This window comes from Phyllobates terribilis, unplaced genomic scaffold (genome assembly GCF_046119375.1).
Source record: "Phyllobates terribilis strain yellow unplaced genomic scaffold, ASM4611937v1 Scaffold_124__1_contigs__length_5142088, whole genome shotgun sequence".
Taxonomy (NCBI): domain Eukaryota; kingdom Metazoa; phylum Chordata; class Amphibia; order Anura; family Dendrobatidae; genus Phyllobates; species Phyllobates terribilis.
In genome coordinates, this window is record NW_027362884.1 from 3,386,214 (window position 1) to 3,406,940 (window position 20,727).

At 43.2% G+C, this 20,727-nt stretch overlaps 8 non-coding genes across 8 annotated transcripts; all 8 read right to left on the reverse strand.

Annotated features, from left to right (window-relative positions):
- Positions 1–757: 757 nt before the first annotated feature.
- Positions 758–942, reverse strand: LOC141203193 (U2 spliceosomal RNA). Its single transcript, XR_012274326.1, has one exon. It is a non-coding gene; the product is annotated as a U2 spliceosomal RNA (small nuclear RNA).
- Positions 943–7,326: 6,384 nt separating this feature from the next.
- LOC141203376 (U2 spliceosomal RNA) lies at positions 7,327–7,517 on the reverse strand. The gene has a single exon (XR_012274421.1). It is a non-coding gene; the product is annotated as a U2 spliceosomal RNA (small nuclear RNA).
- Positions 7,518–8,632: 1,115 nt separating this feature from the next.
- On the reverse strand, positions 8,633–8,823 carry LOC141203377 (U2 spliceosomal RNA). The gene has a single exon (XR_012274422.1). It is a non-coding gene; the product is annotated as a U2 spliceosomal RNA (small nuclear RNA).
- A 1,115-nt stretch (positions 8,824–9,938) lies between these two features.
- On the reverse strand, positions 9,939–10,128 carry LOC141203259 (U2 spliceosomal RNA). Its single transcript, XR_012274375.1, has one exon. It is a non-coding gene; the product is annotated as a U2 spliceosomal RNA (small nuclear RNA).
- A 6,174-nt stretch (positions 10,129–16,302) lies between these two features.
- Positions 16,303–16,493, reverse strand: LOC141203378 (U2 spliceosomal RNA). Its single transcript, XR_012274423.1, has one exon. It is a non-coding gene; the product is annotated as a U2 spliceosomal RNA (small nuclear RNA).
- A 1,115-nt stretch (positions 16,494–17,608) lies between these two features.
- Positions 17,609–17,799, reverse strand: LOC141203379 (U2 spliceosomal RNA). Its single transcript, XR_012274424.1, has one exon. It is a non-coding gene; the product is annotated as a U2 spliceosomal RNA (small nuclear RNA).
- A 1,115-nt stretch (positions 17,800–18,914) lies between these two features.
- LOC141203380 (U2 spliceosomal RNA) lies at positions 18,915–19,105 on the reverse strand. Its single transcript, XR_012274425.1, has one exon. It is a non-coding gene; the product is annotated as a U2 spliceosomal RNA (small nuclear RNA).
- Positions 19,106–20,220: 1,115 nt separating this feature from the next.
- Positions 20,221–20,411, reverse strand: LOC141203381 (U2 spliceosomal RNA). Its single transcript, XR_012274426.1, has one exon. It is a non-coding gene; the product is annotated as a U2 spliceosomal RNA (small nuclear RNA).
- Positions 20,412–20,727: the final 316 nt, after the last annotated feature.

The window sequence follows — 20,727 nt, forward strand, 5'->3', positions numbered from 1 at the left end:
CTGAAGGTGGCTGCTGCTGTGCACAGGTATATAAAGGCTCAGAGCCTATTATGACACGCGCAGCCAGCGTTCCATTGCCACATTCCATCTACTGCAGGCAGGATACCTGGCTGGCTGAATGTCGCTGAGAAGCTCACAGAGACCGCCATAAGCAACAGTTTAACAGAATGCCACAGACTAATCAACCAAACTTTTTGGGTTGGGTTCTCTTTTATAGTCTGCAGGCATTAAATGAAAGAAGTCAGTGTTCCAGCAGAAGGAGACAACGTTTCAGAAAAGGCATTGTAGCAGACCAAAAAAGAAATTTTAAGCGCAGCAGAGTAACCAGCGCACATACCTGTTAGCTCAGGTGAGTTTAAAAGGCTGCTGTTGATAACAAGGGCATTTGCTAAATAGATGGTGTGTGTGCAACAATATACTGAAAGGTCAATTATATTGTGCAGCTTATCTCACCACCTGTAGTTATTTAGGTGAAAGCTCCAAAATGCTTGCCTAATATGTCTGTTTATCCAAAAGGAAGTAAAAAGGGAGAGCTAGAAAGATAGCATTGCATCACATTACATGGCAATGCAATGCACAGTTGCTGAAGTTGAACCAAAATGAGCTTGTAATCTGGCTTCTGCAACTTTGAACATGAAAAATCCAATGAGGAGAAGAAAAGCAAAGCCAAAGAGTCCATCCCAAAATCCGACAAACAAGCAAAATGAACAAAAAACATTGAATTCAATTCTTTCTGATTTTAGAAACTGCATTAAAGAAGGGGTGCACCGGTCCTGGAGATACTGCAATACCAGGTCAATGCGTGGAGTGGACAGAGCAAGCTCTTTTTCCATCTCCCTGTTCTAAAAATCCATTTAATATATGGTCCCCAGATAGGGGACGTATCAGATGTTAAACTGATAAGAACAGATTTTTTAATTTGGCTATCCCCTGCAGAGGGATAAAACCGTTTATTAAAACTTTAACAAATTACAAGCATAATTACACAAATACCAAACGTTAAAAGACAAATGAAATTTACAAAACAAAAAAATACAAAGATTTTAAATAATTAGGTTCCATTGGTCAACAAGCCATTTTTTGGAAATATGTACATTCTTCTTTTTGTCAATTAAATAATAAGTATACATTTCACATAAACATAAACTTAAAACATCATTCACTGATAAAACATCTTGTTTAAAAATAGCAATGTTGCGCGCTTTCCAGAGAGATGACTTGGCGCAGTTCACTGTCTTCCAAGCCATTGTGTACTGGTCCATTGTGGGGCATTCCATAAGTCCGTATAGCACAGTTTTATATGTAAAGTCCTTGAGGTCTGCCACCCTTTCCAGTAGGGGGAGCAGTCTTCTCCAGAAATCCTTTGCAAAATTACATGTCCATAATAGATGTTCCACCGTTTCCTCGTCTTGGCATCCGGCTCTTGGGCAGATGGCAGACCTCACAAATCCTCTTCTGTATTGGAATGCCCGGCAAGGAAGACAGCGGTGCATGCAACTCCAAGCCAGATCTCTCTGTTCATTAAAAAGATAAAAAACGTTAATCATTTTCCAGATAGACATAGATTTGTCATCATCATATCTGTCAACATTACATATTTCCTCACTTTTACGTATTTCTTTAATTAGTTTCTTACTATTTCTTAATTCCTCTATTTTCTTAGTCCCTAAATTAAAATCGGACACTATTTTCCTTAAAATCTCATAATGCGTCGACAAATTAAAAGCATGGGGCACAGATATATTAACTTCATACCATCCAAACTTTCTCATAAAAAATCCTGTATTAAAACGCATAAAAAAGGACCAATAGTGATTCTTAAAAAGGGCATTAAAACAGTAAACGAACAGATGGATTAAAAGAAACCTATTAAAATCTGGAAAATCTTTACCACCTTTTACTTTTGATTTCATCACGATTTCTCTTTTCAGCTTTTCCATTTTTGAGTTCCAAAAGAAGGTAAAACAGGTTTTGGTTATCTTTTTTAAAACATTAACAGGCGGGGGGAAAACCATGCTAAGATACAATAAAAGAGGTAAAATCACCATCTTTAAAACCAATACTTTACCCTCCATTGTAAGTCTCCTCATGTTCCACATACATATTTTCGTATTTACTTTCTGTATAACTGTTTCCCAACTATTATAACCATCATTATTTTCAGTGAATGATATACCTAAAATGGAAATGGATTCGGAGACATTAATTGGTACATCACGTAAAATCATCCCCCCAACACTTAAAATGTTACACTTATTAAAATTGATTTTAAAACCAGAAGCTAGGCAAAAGGATTGCACTTGATGGAGAGTGGCCGTAAGTGATGGTGCATCTGTACACAAGACCGCCACGTCATCCATGTAGCCTACAACCTTGGCCTCCAAACCACCGCTTCCAGGCAGAGGGACACCGCATATCTGTTTATTTTGGCGTATTGCACATAACATTGGTTCCAGTGCACAGATAAACAGTAGGGGGGACAGAGGGCATCCCTGTTTCACCCCTGACCGTAAAAATACCTCTTGTGTCTTAAAACCATTCACTAAAATCTTACTTGTACAATCCTTGTAAAATGCTTTAAGCGATAGTAAAAACCCTTCTGGTATGCCCATTTTCTCTAAAACTTTAAAAAGATAAAAGTGTGAGACACGGTCAAATGCTTTTTCAAAATCAATAGATAAAATCGCCATTTTCCCCTTTCTGTCTTTCACATCCTCAATACAGTCTTTCACTAAATTCAGATTGTCCCATATACTGCGCCCCGGCACCCCACACACTTGATTAGAATGAATAACTTTGCTGATGACTTCTTTTAGACGATTTGCACAAATTTTAGCCATTATTTTATAGTCACAATTTAAAAGTGTTATTGGTCTCCAGTTTTCTAATTTTGATTTATCGCCTTTTTTGTATAGGAGGGAGACTTCACCTTTCTTCCAGGAATTTAATAAAACCTTATTATTAAAAACCTCAGTAAACAAATAAAACAAATCATCTTTTAAAATATCATAAAAACATACATAAAATTCTATTGGGATGCCATCAGGACCAGGGACCTTTCCAGTTTTAAAACTTTTAATAGTTTTTAACACTTCTTGTTCCGTTAAAACTTGGGATAAAAACTCTTGGGATGCGGGATCTAAAACAGCTGTTAGTCCTTGCAGCGAATCATCCATTAATTTATTATCTATATTTTTTCCATTAAAAAGATTAGAAAAAAAAACCTCAACTTTACCCAGCATATTTTTTAGATTATTCTCACCATCTATATGGTCAATTATCACTTTTTCTTTTTTATTTTTCCTAAAAAAATATCTGGAACACTTTTCATTTTCTTCTATATGTTGTACTCTAGAACGAAAAATTATCTCTTTTCCTTTTTGTTCTAGCCATTTTGAAATCTCTTCTTTTAAGTTTGAAATATCAACTTGTACATCTATCCCATTGTCTCTGAGCTTAAATAATGTTTGTAGGCGGGTATTTAAAATTCTATATTCTTCATATTTTTCTTTGGCTCTACATATACTCTTTTTAATAAAAAAGTCTTTTATTTTTACTTTCATTCTATCCCACCATACACTCATAGTCTCACTTGTTTTTTTCCCTTTTCTACATTTCCTATAAAACTCAATAAAATCTGATAAAATCTGCGAGTCGGTTAAAAGGGATACGTTCATTTTCCAGCTTTTCTTACCACATTTTTTGTTGTCATTTACTTTTATGGTAAAGGATAAAAGTTTATGGTCTGAAAATATATTAGTTAAAACTTCACATTTGGCAGGTATTGTTTTATCTGAACCAAAAATAAAATCAATCCTAGAGCTACAATTAGAATTGCTCCAAGTGAAACCGGCGTCCTCTGTGCTGTCACTATGACACTCTTTATATATGTCTATCAATTTAGCATCTTTGACTATATCATGTAGCATACCTGAGGTTTTATCGTAGTTCCTGCTTACAGAGCTGGAGCGCCGGTTTTCACCTTTTAAAACACAATTAAAATCCCCTGCTAAGATAAAAGGTTCAGAGTTATTAATAAATAATGGTAAAAGATCAAGCATTTCGGCTCTTTCATTTTTCTCTGGGGATCCATAAAAATTTAAAAACTGCCATCTAATACCATCAATAAAAGCTTTCACTAATAAAATACGACCTGGTAAAATTTCCTGAATAAAATCAATTAAAACGTTCCCTTTAAAAAGTATGGCTACACCCGCTGATCCTGCAGCATTCGATCCGGACCAGACAGATGGCCCACACTTCCACTCATCTTTATATTTTTGATATGACATTTCATGTGGGATATTACATTCTTGCAGAAAAAATACAGATGCAGTAAAACACGTAAAAAAATTAAAAAGAGCAGTTCTTCTCGTGTTAGATTTTATGCCTCTCACGTTGAGGGAAATACCTTTGAGTTCAGCCATCATTAGAAAATGTAGAAATTTTACTTAGGTAACTAAGAGCAACGGATTTACCTGTCCGATGAACCTGATCAGACCACTGGGCTTGCGCCTCCCTCCTCATCTGATAGTATCGTCACGAGAGTCTCCGTGGAGGAGGAAAGATTACCACATTTATATAAACCCGACGCTACACTGGCATAGCTCGGAGGGCTGGCTGGCAGAACCCGCTGGGTCTCCATTGGCTGGCCATGCAGTTCCTCATCAGGTGGGTCCCCGAGGGGTTCCGCCGCCCCTGTTTGACCTGTAGAAGGTCGTCCTATAGGAGGAGGTTGCGCACAAGGCAGAGCCTCTGACTCTTCAGAGGCAGCAAGATCCCGGTCCCCACCTGTAGCAGCGGAGACCGAAACCCCTGAGGGTCCAGCGTCCACGTCCCCTTCTGGAGAAGTGTCCATCTGTTCACCTCCTGCTGCCTCCTCCGAACCACCCTTTTTCTTTTTCTTAGGACCCACCTTTATCCACTCAGCGCCCTCAGCACTAGGAGACCCAGACTGGGCATGGGCTTCTGTGTCGGCCTTTTGCCGGTCCCTTTTGACCTTACCAGTAGTGCCCTTCTGCTCCTTCTCAGCCCTCCTTTTGGACTCCCGCAGGTCCTGCAGCCAGGTTTTGGGATTTGGTATTTTACCTGTCATAGACTCTGGAGACACTTCACTATTTGGTACGCCCTTATTGTCTCCAGAGGCTCCAGGTTGTTGTTCCTCCTCCTGAGGGGTGGTCTGATCTTTTGGTCCTTGGTCGGACGTCTTGGACTTCCCCTTTTGCTCATCTTCCCGAAATCTGTGAGGGCAAGAAAAATAAAAGTGACCTGGAGTCTGGCAAAAACTGCATTTCTTTTCCTTAGGGCATTCTTTTGTCTCATGTTCTTCACTAGCACAATTTCTACATGATACATGACAGTTTTCTTTTGAATGACCATAGCGCCCACAATTTCTGCAATATACTGGCATCCCAGAAAAGAAGAAATCCCCATTTGTTTGCCCAATTTTGAAACGGGCAGGGGGGAGCCGTATACCACCTGGTGTATTTGGATCTCTTGTACACTTCACAAGGAATTTCCACTTAGATGTCCATATGTTATATTCGTTTAATATCTTCCCAATACATTTAACACTTTTAAAATAAATTGCTAGAAATGACATTACTTCTGGAGCAGAAACAAAGGGCGAAAATATTTTTACAATAACCAGTCTTACCTCATCCAGGACGTGCTCAACAATTTGTATCCCTTTCAAAACAGGACTATTTTCAACTTTTTTTAACTTTTCTAGTACATCTCTAAAAATACCTTCTCCGGTGAATGTGATGTCATAGTCACCTCTTCTGGGATAATCCTGGATGGAGAGAATTTCATTCCTTTGTACGCCAAGAAGGTTCCTGAGCACGTCCTGGACTACATACCCTAATTTCCTCATATCCGAGCCACCCGCCGTGAAGTGAACTCGGATAGAGTTTTTTAGCCTTGCATAAAGAGGCACGAGGTTAGGGTCAACCTCCATGGAAAAACGCAACAAGGTTGCAAATTGCAGCCACTTGCAATCTGCGCTCCCAGTGTTCTTGCAGCGAAAAACACCTGGAAGCTGGGGGATCGCAACTCGTTACCCTGGGACTAAGCCCTCTCCCTAATAGCAGCAAGCAGGTTAAGTCCACCAAAGTGGACGATCCTGAAAGGCCAAGGAGAGGGGTACCCGAGTGCCCTTCAACCACAATCTCCTGCAATAAAGCACTTGATCTTAGCCAAAAGGCCGAGAAGCGATAACCAGAATTGGTTTCAAACTACGGAGCCACCCAAGGATCCTGAAAAGTCCATTTGTGGAGATGAGCTCCTGGACTCCCGTTAAGAAGACATGTTGTCAACCTCTAGATCCCTTACATGCCTGCACTTTTCGGCTTGCTGCTGCTGCAATCCACGCGTTTTAGATCTGCATAACTCCACCTCTTTAAACACAGCACCTTCACCCCCTGCTGTTCCCACCCGCCTCAACACCGTTGGAAGGGAGGAGAACCAATTAAGGCGGGGGGTGGGGTGGAACGAGCAGCTGTCTACCCTTAGCAGGAGGGCTCCTGATTACATACCTCTCCTGCTGCTGCTGGCTGTCCAGCAGCAGACTGAAGGTGGCTGCTGCTGTGCACAGGTATATAAAGGCTCAGAGCCTATTATGACACGCGCAGCCAGCGTTCCATTGCCACATTCCATCTACTGCAGGCAGGATACCTGGCTGGCTGAATGTCGCTGAGAAGCTCACAGAGACCGCCATAAGCAACAGTTTAACAGAATGCCACAGACTAATCAACCAAACTTTTTGGGTTGGGTTCTCTTTTATAGTCTGCAGGCATTAAATGAAAGAAGTCAGTGTTCCAGCAGAAGGAGACAACGTTTCAGAAAAGGCATTGTAGCAAACCAAAAAAGAAATTTTAAGCGCAGCAGAGTAACCAGCGCACATACCTGTTAGCTCAGGTGAGTTTAAAAGGCTGCTGTTGATAACAAGGGCATTTGCTAAATAGATGGTGTGTGTGCAACAATATACTGAAAGGTCAATTATATTGTGCAGCTTATCTCACCACCTGTAGTTATTTAGGTGAAAGCTCCAAAATGCTTGCCTAATATGTCTGTTTATCCAAAAGGAAGTAAAAAGGGAGAGCTAGAAAGATAGCATTGCATCACATTACATGGCAATGCAATGCACAGTTGCTGAAGTTGAACCAAAATAAGCTTGTAATCTGGCTTCTGCAACTTTGAACATGAAAAATCCAATGAGGAGAAGAAAAGCAAAGCCAAAGAGTCCATCCCAAAATCCGACAAACAAGCAAAATGAACAAAAAACATTGAATTCAATTCTTTCTGATTTTAGAAACTGCATTAAAGAAGGGGTGCACCGGTCCTGGAGATACTGCAATACCAGGTCAATGCGTGGAGTGGACAGAGCAAGCTCTTTTTCCATCTCCCTGTTCTAAAAATCCATTTAATATATGGTCCCCAGATAGGGGACGTATCAGATATTAAACTGATAAGAACAGATACTACACTTGATCTTAGCCAAAAGGCCGAGAAGCGATAACCAGAATTGGTTTCAAACTACGGAGCCACCCAAGGATCCTGAAAAGTCCATTTGTGGAGATGAGCTCCTGGACTCCCGTTAAGAAGACATGTTGTCAACCTCTAGATCCCTTACATGCCTGCACTTTTCGGCTTGCTGCTGCTGCAATCCACGCGTTTTAGATCTGCATAACTCCACCTCTTTAAACACAGCACCTTCACCCCCTGCTGTTCCCACCCGCCTCAACACCGTTGGAAGGGAGGAGAACCAATTAAGGCGGGGGGTGGGGTGGAACGAGCAGCTGTCTACCCTTAGCAGGAGGGCTCCTGATTACATTCCTCTCCTGCTGCTGCTGCTGCTGGCTGTCCAGCAGCAGACTGAAGGTGACTGCTGCTGTGCACAGGTATATAAAGGCTCAGAGCCTATTATGACACGCGCAGCCAGCGTTCCATTGCCACATTCCATCTACTGCAGGCAGGATACCTGGCTGGCTGAATGTCGCTGAGAAGCTCACAGAGACCGCCATAAGCAACAGTTTAACAGAATGCCACAGACTAATCAACCAAACTTTTTGGGTTGGGTTCTCTTTTATAGTCTGCAGGCATTAAATGAAAGAAGTCAGTGTTCCAGCAGAAGGAGACAACGTTTCAGAAAAGGCATTGTAGCAAACCAAAAAAGAAATTTTAAGCGCAGCAGAGTAACCAGCGCACATACCTGTTAGCTCAGGTGAGTTTAAAAGGCTGCTGTTGATAACAAGGGCATTTGCTAAATAGATGGTGTGTGTGCAACAATATACTGAAAGGTCAATTATATTGTGCAGCTTATCTCACCACCTGTAGTTATTTAGGTGAAAGCTCCAAAATGCTTGCCTAATATGTCTGTTTATCCAAAAGGAAGTAAAAAGGGAGAGCTAGAAAGATAGCATTGCATCACATTACATGGCAATGCAATGCACAGTTGCTGAAGTTGAACCAAAATGAGCTTGTAATCTGGCTTCTGCAACTTTGAACATGAAAAATCCAATGAGGAGAAGAAAAGCAAAGCCAAAGAGTCCATCCCAAAATCCGACAAACAAGCAAAATGAACAAAAAACATTGAATTCAATTCTTTCTGATTTTAGAAACTGCATTAAAGAAGGGGTGCACCGGTCCTGGAGATACTGCAATACCAGGTCAATGCGTGGAGTGGACAGAGCAAGCTCTTTTTCCATCTCCCTGTTCTAAAAATCCATTTAATATATGGTCCCCAGATAGGGGACGTATCAGATATTAAACTGATAAGAACAGATACTACACTTGATCTTAGCCAAAAGGCCGAGAAGCGATAACCAGAATTGGTTTCAAACTACGGAGCCACCCAAGGATCCTGAAAAGTCCATTTGTGGAGATGAGCTCCTGGACTCCCGTTAAGAAGACATGTTGTCAACCTCTAGATCCCTTACATGCCTGCACTTTTCGGCTTGCTGCTGCTGCAATCCACGCGTTTTAGATCTGCATAACTCCACCTCTTTAAACACAGCACCTTCACCCCCTGCTGTTCCCACCCGCCTCAACACCGTTGGAAGGGAGGAGAACCAATTAAGGCGGGGGGTGGGGTGGAACGAGCAGCTGTCTACCCTTAGCAGGAGGGCTCCTGATTACATACCTCTCCTGCTGCTGCTGCTGCTGGCTGTCCAGCAGCAGACTGAAGGTGGCTGCTGCTGTGCACAGGTATATAAAGGCTCAGAGCCTATTATGACATGCGCAGCCAGCGTTCCATTGCCACATTCCATCTACTGCAGGCAGGATACCTGGCTGGCTGAATGTCGCTGAGAAGCTCACAGAGACCGCCATAAGCAACAGTTTAACAGAATGCCACAGACTAATCAACCAAACTTTTTGGGTTGGGTTCTCTTTTATAGTCTGCAGGCATTAAATGAAAGAAGTCAGTGTTCCAGCAGAAGGAGACAACGTTTCAGAAAAGGCATTGTAGCAAACCAAAAAAGAAATTTTAAGCGCAGCAGAGTAACCAGCGCACATACCTGTTAGCTCAGGTGAGTTTAAAAGGCTGCTGTTGATAACAAGGGCATTTGCTAAATAGATGGTGTGTGTGCAACAATATACTGAAAGGTCAATTATATTGTGCAGCTTATCTCACCACCTGTAGTTATTTAGGTGAAAGCTCCAAAATGCTTGCCTAATATGTCTGTTTATCCAAAAGGAAGTAAAAAGGGAGAGCTAGAAAGATAGCATTGCATCACATTACATGGCAATGCAATGCACAGTTGCTGAAGTTGAACCAAAATGAGCTTGTAATCTGGCTTCTGCAACTTTGAACATGAAAAATCCAATGAGGAGAAGAAAAGCAAAGCCAAAGAGTCCATCCCAAAATCCGACAAACAAGCAAAATGAACAAAAAACATTGAATTCAATTCTTTCTGATTTTAGAAACTGCATTAAAGAAGGGGTGCACCGGTCCTGGAGATACTGCAATACCAGGTCAATGCGTGGAGTGGACAGAGCAAGCTCTTTTTCCATCTCCCTGTTCTAAAAATCCATTTAATATATGGTCCCCAGATAGGGGACGTATCAGATATTAAACTGATAAGAACAGATCAGGTTTCAACATATTTTATTATGTGCGTAAAAGATGGTTTACAATCAAAAACAGCAACACAAACAATACATTAATAAAACACAGAATTCCACCCATAAAAACCCCATATACGATTGGCATCCCTTCTCCCAATACATTTGACATCCCTCAAGTAATAAATATACATCTGACTAAAAGCAATTTTAAGACAATCCTTCACAGAAATAGCATCACGTTTAAAAAGTAAAATATTGCGTGCCTTCCAAAGGGCGTCTTTAAAACAGTTAATCATACACCAACATATACAATACTGTTGAGGGGTCGGACATTTAAAAAGGCCATATAAAACATATTCATGGTTAAAATCTCTTAAACCGCAAGTCCATTTTAAAAGAATCCCAACTTTGTGCCAAAGTTCCTGTGCAAATGGGCAATTCCACATAAGGTGCAAGGTGGTTTCGTCATTAACACATGAGTCTCTGGGGCATTTTGCTCTGGCCACCAGGCCTCTCCTGTGTTGAAACTCTCTGGTGGGGAGGCACTGGTGGACCACCATCCATGCGATGTCCTTATGTCCATTTGCTAAGAATTTCCCGAAGACATTCTTCCAAACTTGCTTCGATCTCTCTTCTGAGAAATTTACTATGGGGGTCACATCTTCATTCCTCCTCAGAAAAGATAAAAGCTTCTTGCGGTCTTTAAAAATGTCCATATTAAAATCACCAAGGCTATAAAATCGAACAGTCTTTTCTAAGATTGATGGTGTTTGGGGGGGCAGAGTAAAACAGGGGAATTCAACGACAACTTAAACCATCTTTTAAAAATCATCCCACAAGTATATTTTAAAAAATAACTTAGCGCACTATTACCATTAAAATGTTTGAAACAAAAGCAGAAATAATTTAAATACAAATAAATATGTAAGTCGGGGACATCCCTTCCGCCGTTCATTTTATTCTTCCTCATTATTTCCCGCCTTAATTTTTCCATTTTGGAGTTCCATAAAAACATAAAGATCATCCTAGTCATTTTTTTAATTAAAACATCAGAGGGGGGGTACACCATAGCTATATACAGTATGAGGGGTAACAACACTGATTTTATAATTAAAATTTTCCCCTCCATTGTTAGGGACCTCAAACCCCAAAATGATATTTTCTTTGACATTTTTTCTATGACATTCTCCCAGCTTTGAGTTCCCACATTCTCCTCGTTAAAAACAACTCCAAGAATTTTTACATTGTCTCGTTTTATAGTGAGCTGCGGGAGTTGGGCGGTGTCCCAGGATCCCAAAGTCAGACATTCAGATTTATTTAAATTAAGTTTAAACCCGGATGCCTGGGAAAAAAATTCAATGCGCAACACCGCCCTCCGGAGGGAAGCAGGGTCCACGCACACAACCGTCACGTCATCCATGTAGCCAAAGACTCTCACATCACTGCCACCTCCGCCAGGAACAGGAACCCCTCTAATCACTTTGTCTTTCCTTATTGCGCTCAGCAGGGGCTCCATGGCGCAGATGAACAGGATGGGCGACAAGGGGCATCCCTGCTTCACTCCGGACTCAAGGGGAACTCCATCTGTTAAAAAGCCATTAAGAGAAATTTGACTAAAACAATTTTTATATAAAATCTTAATACAATTTAAAAGCATATTAGGGATACCCATTCTTTTTAAAACTCTAAAAAGAAATCTATGAGAGACTCTATCGAAAGCTTTTTCAAAATCTAGGGCTAAAAGAGCTACATTTTGACCCCGGTCTCTGGAATACCAAATTACATCCCTTAATACGTTTAAAACCTCTGAAATACTTCTGCCTGGTACACTACAAACCTGCTCAGGCTGGATTAGTTTGGCAATGACATTCCTGAGCCGGTTTGCAACCACCTTAGCAAGTACCTTGTAATCAACGTTTAGGAGAGTTATGGGTCTCCAATTCGCTAGAGCACTGCGATCACCTTTTTTATATATCAAAGACACCACTCCTCTCCTCCACGAAAATGGCAACTGTTCAGAAATAAAAACTTCTTTAAAAAGCATAAAAAGGTCCTCTTTTAAAATGTCCCAAAAAGTAAGGTAAAATTCTACAGGTAGTCCGTCACACCCAGGTGCTTTACCCTTAGAGAAACTTTTAAAAACATAAAATAATTCCTCTAAAACAATATCGCGTTCTAAAAACTCCTGGTCTGTAAAATTTAACTTAAAATCGAGATCATTAAGAGCATCAGATAAAAAGGACTCATCTATACACTTTTTACTAAAAAGATGCTTATAAAAGTTAAAAGTAGCATTCAACATTCCCTGCATAGATGTTTCACCCTCTAGATTTGTGATCACTTCTCTTTTATCCATGACTTTTTTGAAGAAGAAGCGAGAGCTCTTCTCCCCCTCCTCCAAGTGCTGCACTCTAGAGTTAAAAATAATCTCTTTCCCCTTTGTGTCTATGCAGTTCTGAATTTCAGTTTTTAGGCTAGCAATATCATCTCCCACCTCCACCCCTAGCTCTTTGAATTTAAAAAGTGTTTGTAGTTTGGTGTTAAGATCACTAAAACATCTTTTTTTCTCTCTAGCTTTACGTCTCCCTGCTTTTATAAAAAACATTCTGACTTTTTTTTTCAAATTTTCCCACCAGGTTACCATAGGGGCATCAGAAGGTTTTTGTCGCCGCCAGGCTTGATAGGCTTTACCAAAGTCTTGTCGAATCAGAGGGTCCTCCAGCAGGTAAGTACTTAGACGCCAGAGGCCCCTGTTGACCCTCTGTTCATCCCGGTATTCTAGGTGCACCTCCAAGCCCTTATGGTCAGAAAATATATTTGATGTTAAAACACATTTTACAGGGTTAAAGTCATCTGATAGGAAAATAAAATCGATCCTGGAGGACACCCCTCTTCCGGACCACGTATAACCAGGGTCCGTCGGCAGGAGTGACCTCCACGCATCGCATAATTTAAAATCAGTTATAAAATCTTTCAATAGATGACATGACTTATCCAATTTGCGTAAAGGGTCACCCCCCGCTCGTTGTTCACTAGCACAAAGACAATTAAAATCACCCCCTACGATCAGGGGAGATGACCCAGTACAGTACAATGGCAATATCCCAAATAAATTAATTCTCTCTTGCTTATCAGGGGGAGCATAAACATTCATTACACGTAGGATAAAACCATTAAATTTAAAATGCACTAAAACCACTCTGCCTGGTACTATTTCTGTGACAGCATTTACAGTAATATTTCTCCCACGACAGAGGAAGCCCACCCCCGCTGACTTGTTGTCATTGGAGCCAGACCAGATGGAGGGCCCCAGTCTCCAATCTGTCTTGATGTCATTATAATTTAGTGCATGTTGTATCCCGCATTCCTGTAATAAACAAATGTCAAAGTCAGCGGTTTCTAAATACTTGAATAGAGCAGCCCTACGAACTGGGCTCTTTAATGACCTCACATTCAGTGAGACAAGTCTTGATGTCGGCATTCATAGGTCAGGGTGGTGGATCTTCCATGAGGACACCTGACTCAAAGCCCTGTATGTCAAATTGCTCCAGGACATCCGGGCTAGAGGACCCAAACGACTCGATATTCTGTGAGCCGGCGGTTGCCCCCTCGTAGGTCACGGTTCCCAGCCACATTCCAGGAGACACTGGGGCTTCGACATTCCGTCTCTTTTTCGGGGCAGACTCCACTAGGTCACTGGTGCAGTCCTCCTCTTCCTCCACCTCCTCCAGGGGGAGAGACTGGTCCATCAGGATAAGATCACCAACACCGATTCCCTGATGTTCGCCACCTAGAAGCAAAGCCCCCTCATCTGGCTGGCTAATCGCCCTGGAAGATCCTGAGGCCATCGCTGCGTGGTCCCCTGTAGCCAACCGCACAGGGGCACCACCCTCCAGCCCAACAGGATCGGTATCGGGAACCATCGACACGGAGGATACCCTCCCAGAAGGAGGACCCCTCCGCTCCGGTCCATGCGAGGTCCGCCCATCGTTAAGGGACTTCAATGCAGGGGCCGCCCCAGAGGGGCCTCCGGCTCCCTGCTCCATCCCAGCCTTCTCGCCCTTCGAACCGCCCTCCGACGCCGGCCCGCCAGTGAAGACCGGCGGGCGCATCGGCTCAGCTGCAGAAGATGCAGCTTCTGCGTAGGTCCTGGTCCTGGTCCTGTTGGGGCATCCTCGGAACATGTGCCCCGCCTCACCACAAAGATTGCATTTCCTCCCAGCGGGACAGTCCTTCATTAAATGTCCGTAACAGCTGCAATTATTGCAGCGGTCTACTTTCCTGCCTGTGCAGGACGTTTGGGTATCACCCATTTGTCCACAGTTCCTGCAACATACCGGCATTCCAGGGTAAAATAAGTAGCCTCTGCTCTTACCGATCACAAATGTTGAGGGAGGGTGTAGCATTCCTCCCACTCCGCTTGGGTCCCTCTTTAGACGGGCCATGTACCTCCTCTTGCCGCACCAGAAGCCTACCGCGTTCTTCACAGTGCCCAGGTATCTCAGATCGTCACAATAACGGATAAGGTAGGTCGAGATGTCTGCAGCTTCCACAAAGGGGTTCGGGAAATGCACCACGATAGGGATCTCGTCATAGGCATACAAGAGACAAAAGGTTAGTCCATCCAATTCATCCAAGTAGTTTTTCTCATTTACCTTTTGTACGAGTTGGTGACAGCATCCCTGGCTCTTGAAGGTGATGGTGTAAGTCCCCTTGTACTCATTGTCCTGGAAGCAGAATATGTCTTCCCGCCGAAACTCCAGAACTCCAAGCAGAATCCTATGGCAGATGTAATCCAAATTCTTCTCCGTCCTCGATCCTGCTCCAACTTCAATCCTCACGGTGTTCCGCATCCGGGCATCACCCGATGAATATGTGAGCGTTGCCGGCATCCTTCACTCAGGAACGTACCGACTCTTCTCTCTGAAAGGCGCAAGCCTTCATGGGATCCCTTCCCGTTGCTCCCGGACTAATCCTTCCTCCCAATAGCAGCAGGGGGGTTAAGTCCCTCCGAAAAGGAACGATCCCCCCAGGCCGAGAGAAAGGGTACCAAGAGCACCTCACAGGCAAGACCACACAGGTAAACCTGATAGATCGTGCCAAAAGGCCGAGAAGCGATAACCAGAATTGGTTTCAAACTACGAAGCCACCCAAGGATCCTGAAAAGTCCATTTGTGGAGATGAGCTCCTGGACTCCCGTTAAGAAGACATGTTGTCAACCTCTAGATCCCTTACATGCCTGCACTTTTCGGCTTGCTGCTGCTGCAATCCACGCGTTTTAGATCTGCATAACTCCACCTCTTTAAACACAGCACCTTCACCCCCTGCTGTTCCCACCCGCCTCAACACCGTTGGAAGGGAGGAGAACCAATTAAGGCGGGGGGTGGGGTGGAACGAGCAGCTGTCTACCCTTAGCAGGAGGGCTCCTGATTACATACCTCTCCTGCTGCTGCTGCTGCTGGCTGTCCAGCAGCAGACTGAAGGTGGCTGCTGCTGTGCACAGGTATATAAAGGCTCAGAGCCTATTATGACACGCGCAGCCAGCGTTCCATTGCCACATTCCATCTACTGCAGGCAGGATACCTGGCTGGCTGAATGTCGCTGAGAAGCTCACAGAGACCGCCATAAGCAACAGTTTAACAGAATGCCACAGACTAATCAACCAAACTTTTTGGGTTGGGTTCTCTTTTATAGTCTGCAGGCATTAAATGAAAGAAGTCAGTGTTCCAGCAGAAGGAGACAACGTTTCAGAAAAGGCATTGTAGCAAACCAAAAAAGAAATTTTAAGCGCAGCAGAGTAACCAGCGCACATACCTGTTAGCTCAGGTGAGTTTAAAAGGCTGCTGTTGATAACAAGGGCATTTGCTAAATAGATGGTGTGTGTGCAACAATATACTGAAAGGTCAATTATATTGTGCAGCTTATCTCACCACCTGTAGTTATTTAGGTGAAAGCTCCAAAATGCTTGCCTAATATGTCTGTTTATCCAAAAGGAAGTAAAAAGGGAGAGCTAGAAAGATAGCATTGCATCACATTACATGGCAATGCAATGCACAGTTGCTGAAGTTGAACCAAAATGAGCTTGTAATCTGGCTTCTGCAACTTTGAACATGAAAAATCCAATGAGGAGAAGAAAAGCAAAGCCAAAGAGTCCATCCCAAAATCCGACAAACAAGCAAAATGAACAAAAAACATTGAATTCAATTCTTTCTGATTTTAGAAACTGCATTAAAGAAGGGGTGCACCGGTCCTGGAGATACTGCAATACCAGGTCAATGCGTGGAGTGGACAGAGCAAGCTCTTTTTCCATCTCCCTGTTCTAAAAATCCATTTAATATATGGTCCCCAGATAGGGGACGTATCAGATATTAAACTGATAAGAACAGATACTACACTTGATCTTAGCCAAAAGGCCGAGAAGCGATAACCAGAATTGGTTTCAAACTACGGAGCCACCCAAGGATCCTGAAAAGTCCATTTGTGGAGATGAGCTCCTGGACTCCCGTTAAGAAGACATGTTGTCAACCTCTAGATCCCTTACATGCCTGCACTTTTCGGCTTGCTGCTGCTGCAATCCACGCGTTTTAGATCTGCATAACTCCACCTCTTTAAACACAGCACCTTCACCCCCTGCTGTTCCCACCCGCCTCAACACCGTTGGAAGGGAGGAGAACCAATTAAGGCGGGGGGTGGGGTGGAACGAGCAGCTGTCTACCCTTAGCAGGAGGGCTCCTGATTACATACCTCTCCTGCTGCTGCTGCTGCTGGCTGTCCAGCAGCAGACTGAAGGTGGCTGCTGCTGTGCACAGGTATATAAAGGCTCAGAGCCTATTATGACACGCGCAGCCAGCGTTCCATTGCCACATTCCATCTACTGCAGGCAGGATACCTGGCTGGCTGAATGTCGCTGAGAAGCTCACAGAGACCGCCATAAGCAACAGTTTAACAGAATGCCACAGACTAATCAACCAAACTTTTTGGGTTGGGTTCTCTTTTATAGTCTGCAGGCATTAAATGAAAGAAGTCAGTGTTCCAGCAGAAGGAGACAACGTTTCAGAAAAGGCATTGTAGCAAACCAAAAAAGAAATTTTAAGCGCAGCAGAGTAACCAGCGCACATACCTGTTAGCTCAGGTGAGTTTAAAAGGCTGCTGTTGATAACAAGGGCATTTGCTAAATAGATGGTGTGTGTGCAACAATATACTGAAAGGTCAATTATATTGTGCAGCTTATCTCACCACCTGTAGTTATTTAGGTGAAAGCTCCAAAATGCTTGCCTAATATGTCTGTTTATCCAAAAGGAAGTAAAAAGGGAGAGCTAGAAAGATAGCATTGCATCACATTACATGGCAATGCAATGCACAGTTGCTGAAGTTGAACCAAAATGAGCTTGTAATCTGGCTTCTGCAACTTTGAACATGAAAAATCCAATGAGGAGAAGAAAAGCAAAGCCAAAGAGTCCATCCCAAAATCCGACAAACAAGCAAAATGAACAAAAAACATTGAATTCAATTCTTTCTGATTTTAGAAACTGCATTAAAGAAGGGGTGCACCGGTCCTGGAGATACTGCAATACCAGGTCAATGCGTGGAGTGGACAGAGCAAGCTCTTTTTCCATCTCCCTGTTCTAAAAATCCATTTAATATATGGTCCCCAGATAGGGGACGTATCAGATATTAAACTGATAAGAACAGATACTACACTTGATCTTAGCCAAAAGGCCGAGAAGCGATAACCAGAATTGGTTTCAAACTACGGAGCCACCCAAGGATCCTGAAAAGTCCATTTGTGGAGATGAGCTCCTGGACTCCCGTTAAGAAGACATGTTGTCAACCTCTAGATCCCTTACATGCCTGCACTTTTCGGCTTGCTGCTGCTGCAATCCACGCGTTTTAGATCTGCATAACTCCACCTCTTTAAACACAGCACCTTCACCCCCTGCTGTTCCCACCCGCCTCAACACCATTGGAAGGGAGGAGAACCAATTAAGGCGGGGGGTGGGGTGGAACGAGCAGCTGTCTACCCTTAGCAGGAGGGCTCCTGATTACATACCTCTCCTGCTGCTGCTGCTGCTGGCTGTCCAGCAGCAGACTGAAGGTGGCTGCTGCTGTGCACAGGTATATAAAGGCTCAGAGCCTATTATGACACGCGCAGCCAGCGTTCCATTGCCACATTCCATCTACTGCAGGCAGGATACCTGGCTGGCTGAATGTCGCTGAGAAGCTCACAGAGACCGCCATAAGCAACAGTTTAACAGAATGCCACAGACTAATCAACCAAACTTTTTGGGTTGGGTTCTCTTTTATAGTCTGCAGGCATTAAATGAAAGAAGTCAGTGTTCCAGCAGAAGGAGACAACGTTTCAGAAAAGGCATTGTAGCAAACCAAAAAAGAAATTTTAAGCGCAGCAGAGTAACCAGCGCACATACCTGTTAGCTCAGGTGAGTTTAAAAGGCTGCTGTTGATAACAAGGGCATTTGCTAAATAGATGGTGTGTGTGCAACAATATACTGAAAGGTCAATTATATTGTGCAGCTTATCTCACCACCTGTAGTTATTTAGGTGAAAGCTCCAAAATGCTTGCCTAATATGTCTGTTTATCCAAAAGGAAGTAAAAAGGGAGAGCTAGAAAGATAGCATTGCATCACATTACATGGCAATGCAATGCACAGTTGCTGAAGTTGAACCAAAATGAGCTTGTAATCTGGCTTCTGCAACTTTGAACATGAAAAATCCAATGAGGAGAAGAAAAGCAAAGCCAAAGAGTCCATCCCAAAATCCGACAAACAAGCAAAATGAACAAAAAACATTGAATTCAATTCTTTCTGATTTTAGAAACTGCATTAAAGAAGGGGTGCACCGGTCCTGGAGATACTGCAATACCAGGTCAATGCGTGGAGTGGACAGAGCAAGCTCTTTTTCCATCTCCCTGTTCTAAAAATCCATTTAATATATGGTCCCCAGATAGGGGACGTATCAGATATTAAACTGATAAGAACAGATACTACACTTGATCTTAGCCAAAAGGCCGAGAAGCGATAACCAGAATTGGTTTCAAACTACGGAGCCACCCAAGGATCCTGAAAAGTCCATTTGTGGAGATGAGCTCCTGGACTCCCGTTAAGAAGACATGTTGTCAACCTCTAGATCCCTTACATGCCTGCACTTTTCGGCTTGCTGCTGCTGCAATCCACGCGTTTTAGATCTGCATAACTCCACCTCTTTAAACACAGCACCTTCACCCCCTGCTGTTCCCACCCGCCTCAACACCGTTGGAAGGGAGGAGAACCAATTAAGGCGGGGGGTGGGGTGGAACGAGCAGCTGTCTACCCTTAGCAGGAGGGCTCCTGATTACATACCTCTCCTGCTGCTGCTGCTGCTGGCTGTCCAGCAGCAGACTGAAGGTGGCTGCTGCTGTGCACAGGTATATAAAGGCTCAGAGCCTATTATGACACGCGCAGCCAGCGTTCAATTGCCACATTCCATCTACTGCAGGCAGGATACCTGGCTGGCTGAATGTCGCTGAGAAGCTCACAGAGACCGCCATAAGCAACAGTTTAACAGAATGCCACAGACTAATCAACCAAACTTTTTGGGTTGGGTTCTCTTTTATAGTCTGCAGGCATTAAATGAAAGAAGTCAGTGTTCCAGCAGAAGGAGACAACGTTTCAGAAAAGGCATTGTAGCAAACCAAAAAAGAAATTTTAAGCGCAGCAGAGTAACCAGCGCACATACCTGTTAGCTCAGGTGAGTTTAAAAGGCTGCTGTTGATAACAAGGGCATTTGCTAAATAGATGGTGTGTGTGCAACAATATACTGAAAGGTCAATTATATTGTGCAGCTTATCTCACCACCTGTAGTTATTTAGGTGAAAGCTCCAAAATGCTTGCCTAATATGTCTGTTTATCCAAAAGGAAGTAAAAAGGGAGAGCTAGAAAGATAGCATTGCATCACATTACATGGCAATGCAATGCACAGTTGCTGAAGTTGAACCAAAATGAGCTTGTAATCTGGCTTCTGCAACTTTGAACATGAAAAATCCAATGAGGAGAAGAAAAGCAAAGCCAAAGAGTCCATCCCAAAATCCGACAAACAAGCAAAATGAACAAAAAACATTGAATTCAATTCTTTCTGATTTTAGAAACTGCATTAAAGAAGGGGTGCACCGGTCCTGGAGATACTGCAATACCAGGTCAATGCGTGGAGTGGACAGAGCAAGCTCTTTTTCCATCTCCCTGTTCTAAAAATCCATTTAATATATGGTCCCCAGATAGGGGACGTATCAGATATTAAACTGATAAGAACAGATACTACACTTGATCTTAGCCAAAAGGCCGAGAAGCGATAACCAGAATTGGTTTCAAACTACGGAGCCACCCAAGGATCCTGAAAAGTCCATTTGTGGAGATGAGCTCCTGGACTCCCGTTAAGAAGACATGTTGTCAACCTCTAGATCCCTTACATGCCTGCACTTTTCGGCTTGCTGCTGCTGCAATCCACGCGTTTTAGATCTGCATAACTCCACCTCTTTAAACACAGCACCTTCACCCCCTGCTGTTCCCACCCGCCTCAACATCGTTGGAAGGGAGGAGAACCAATTAAGGCGGGGGGTGGGGTGGAACGAGCAGCTGTCTACCCTTAGCAGGAGGGCTCCTGATTACA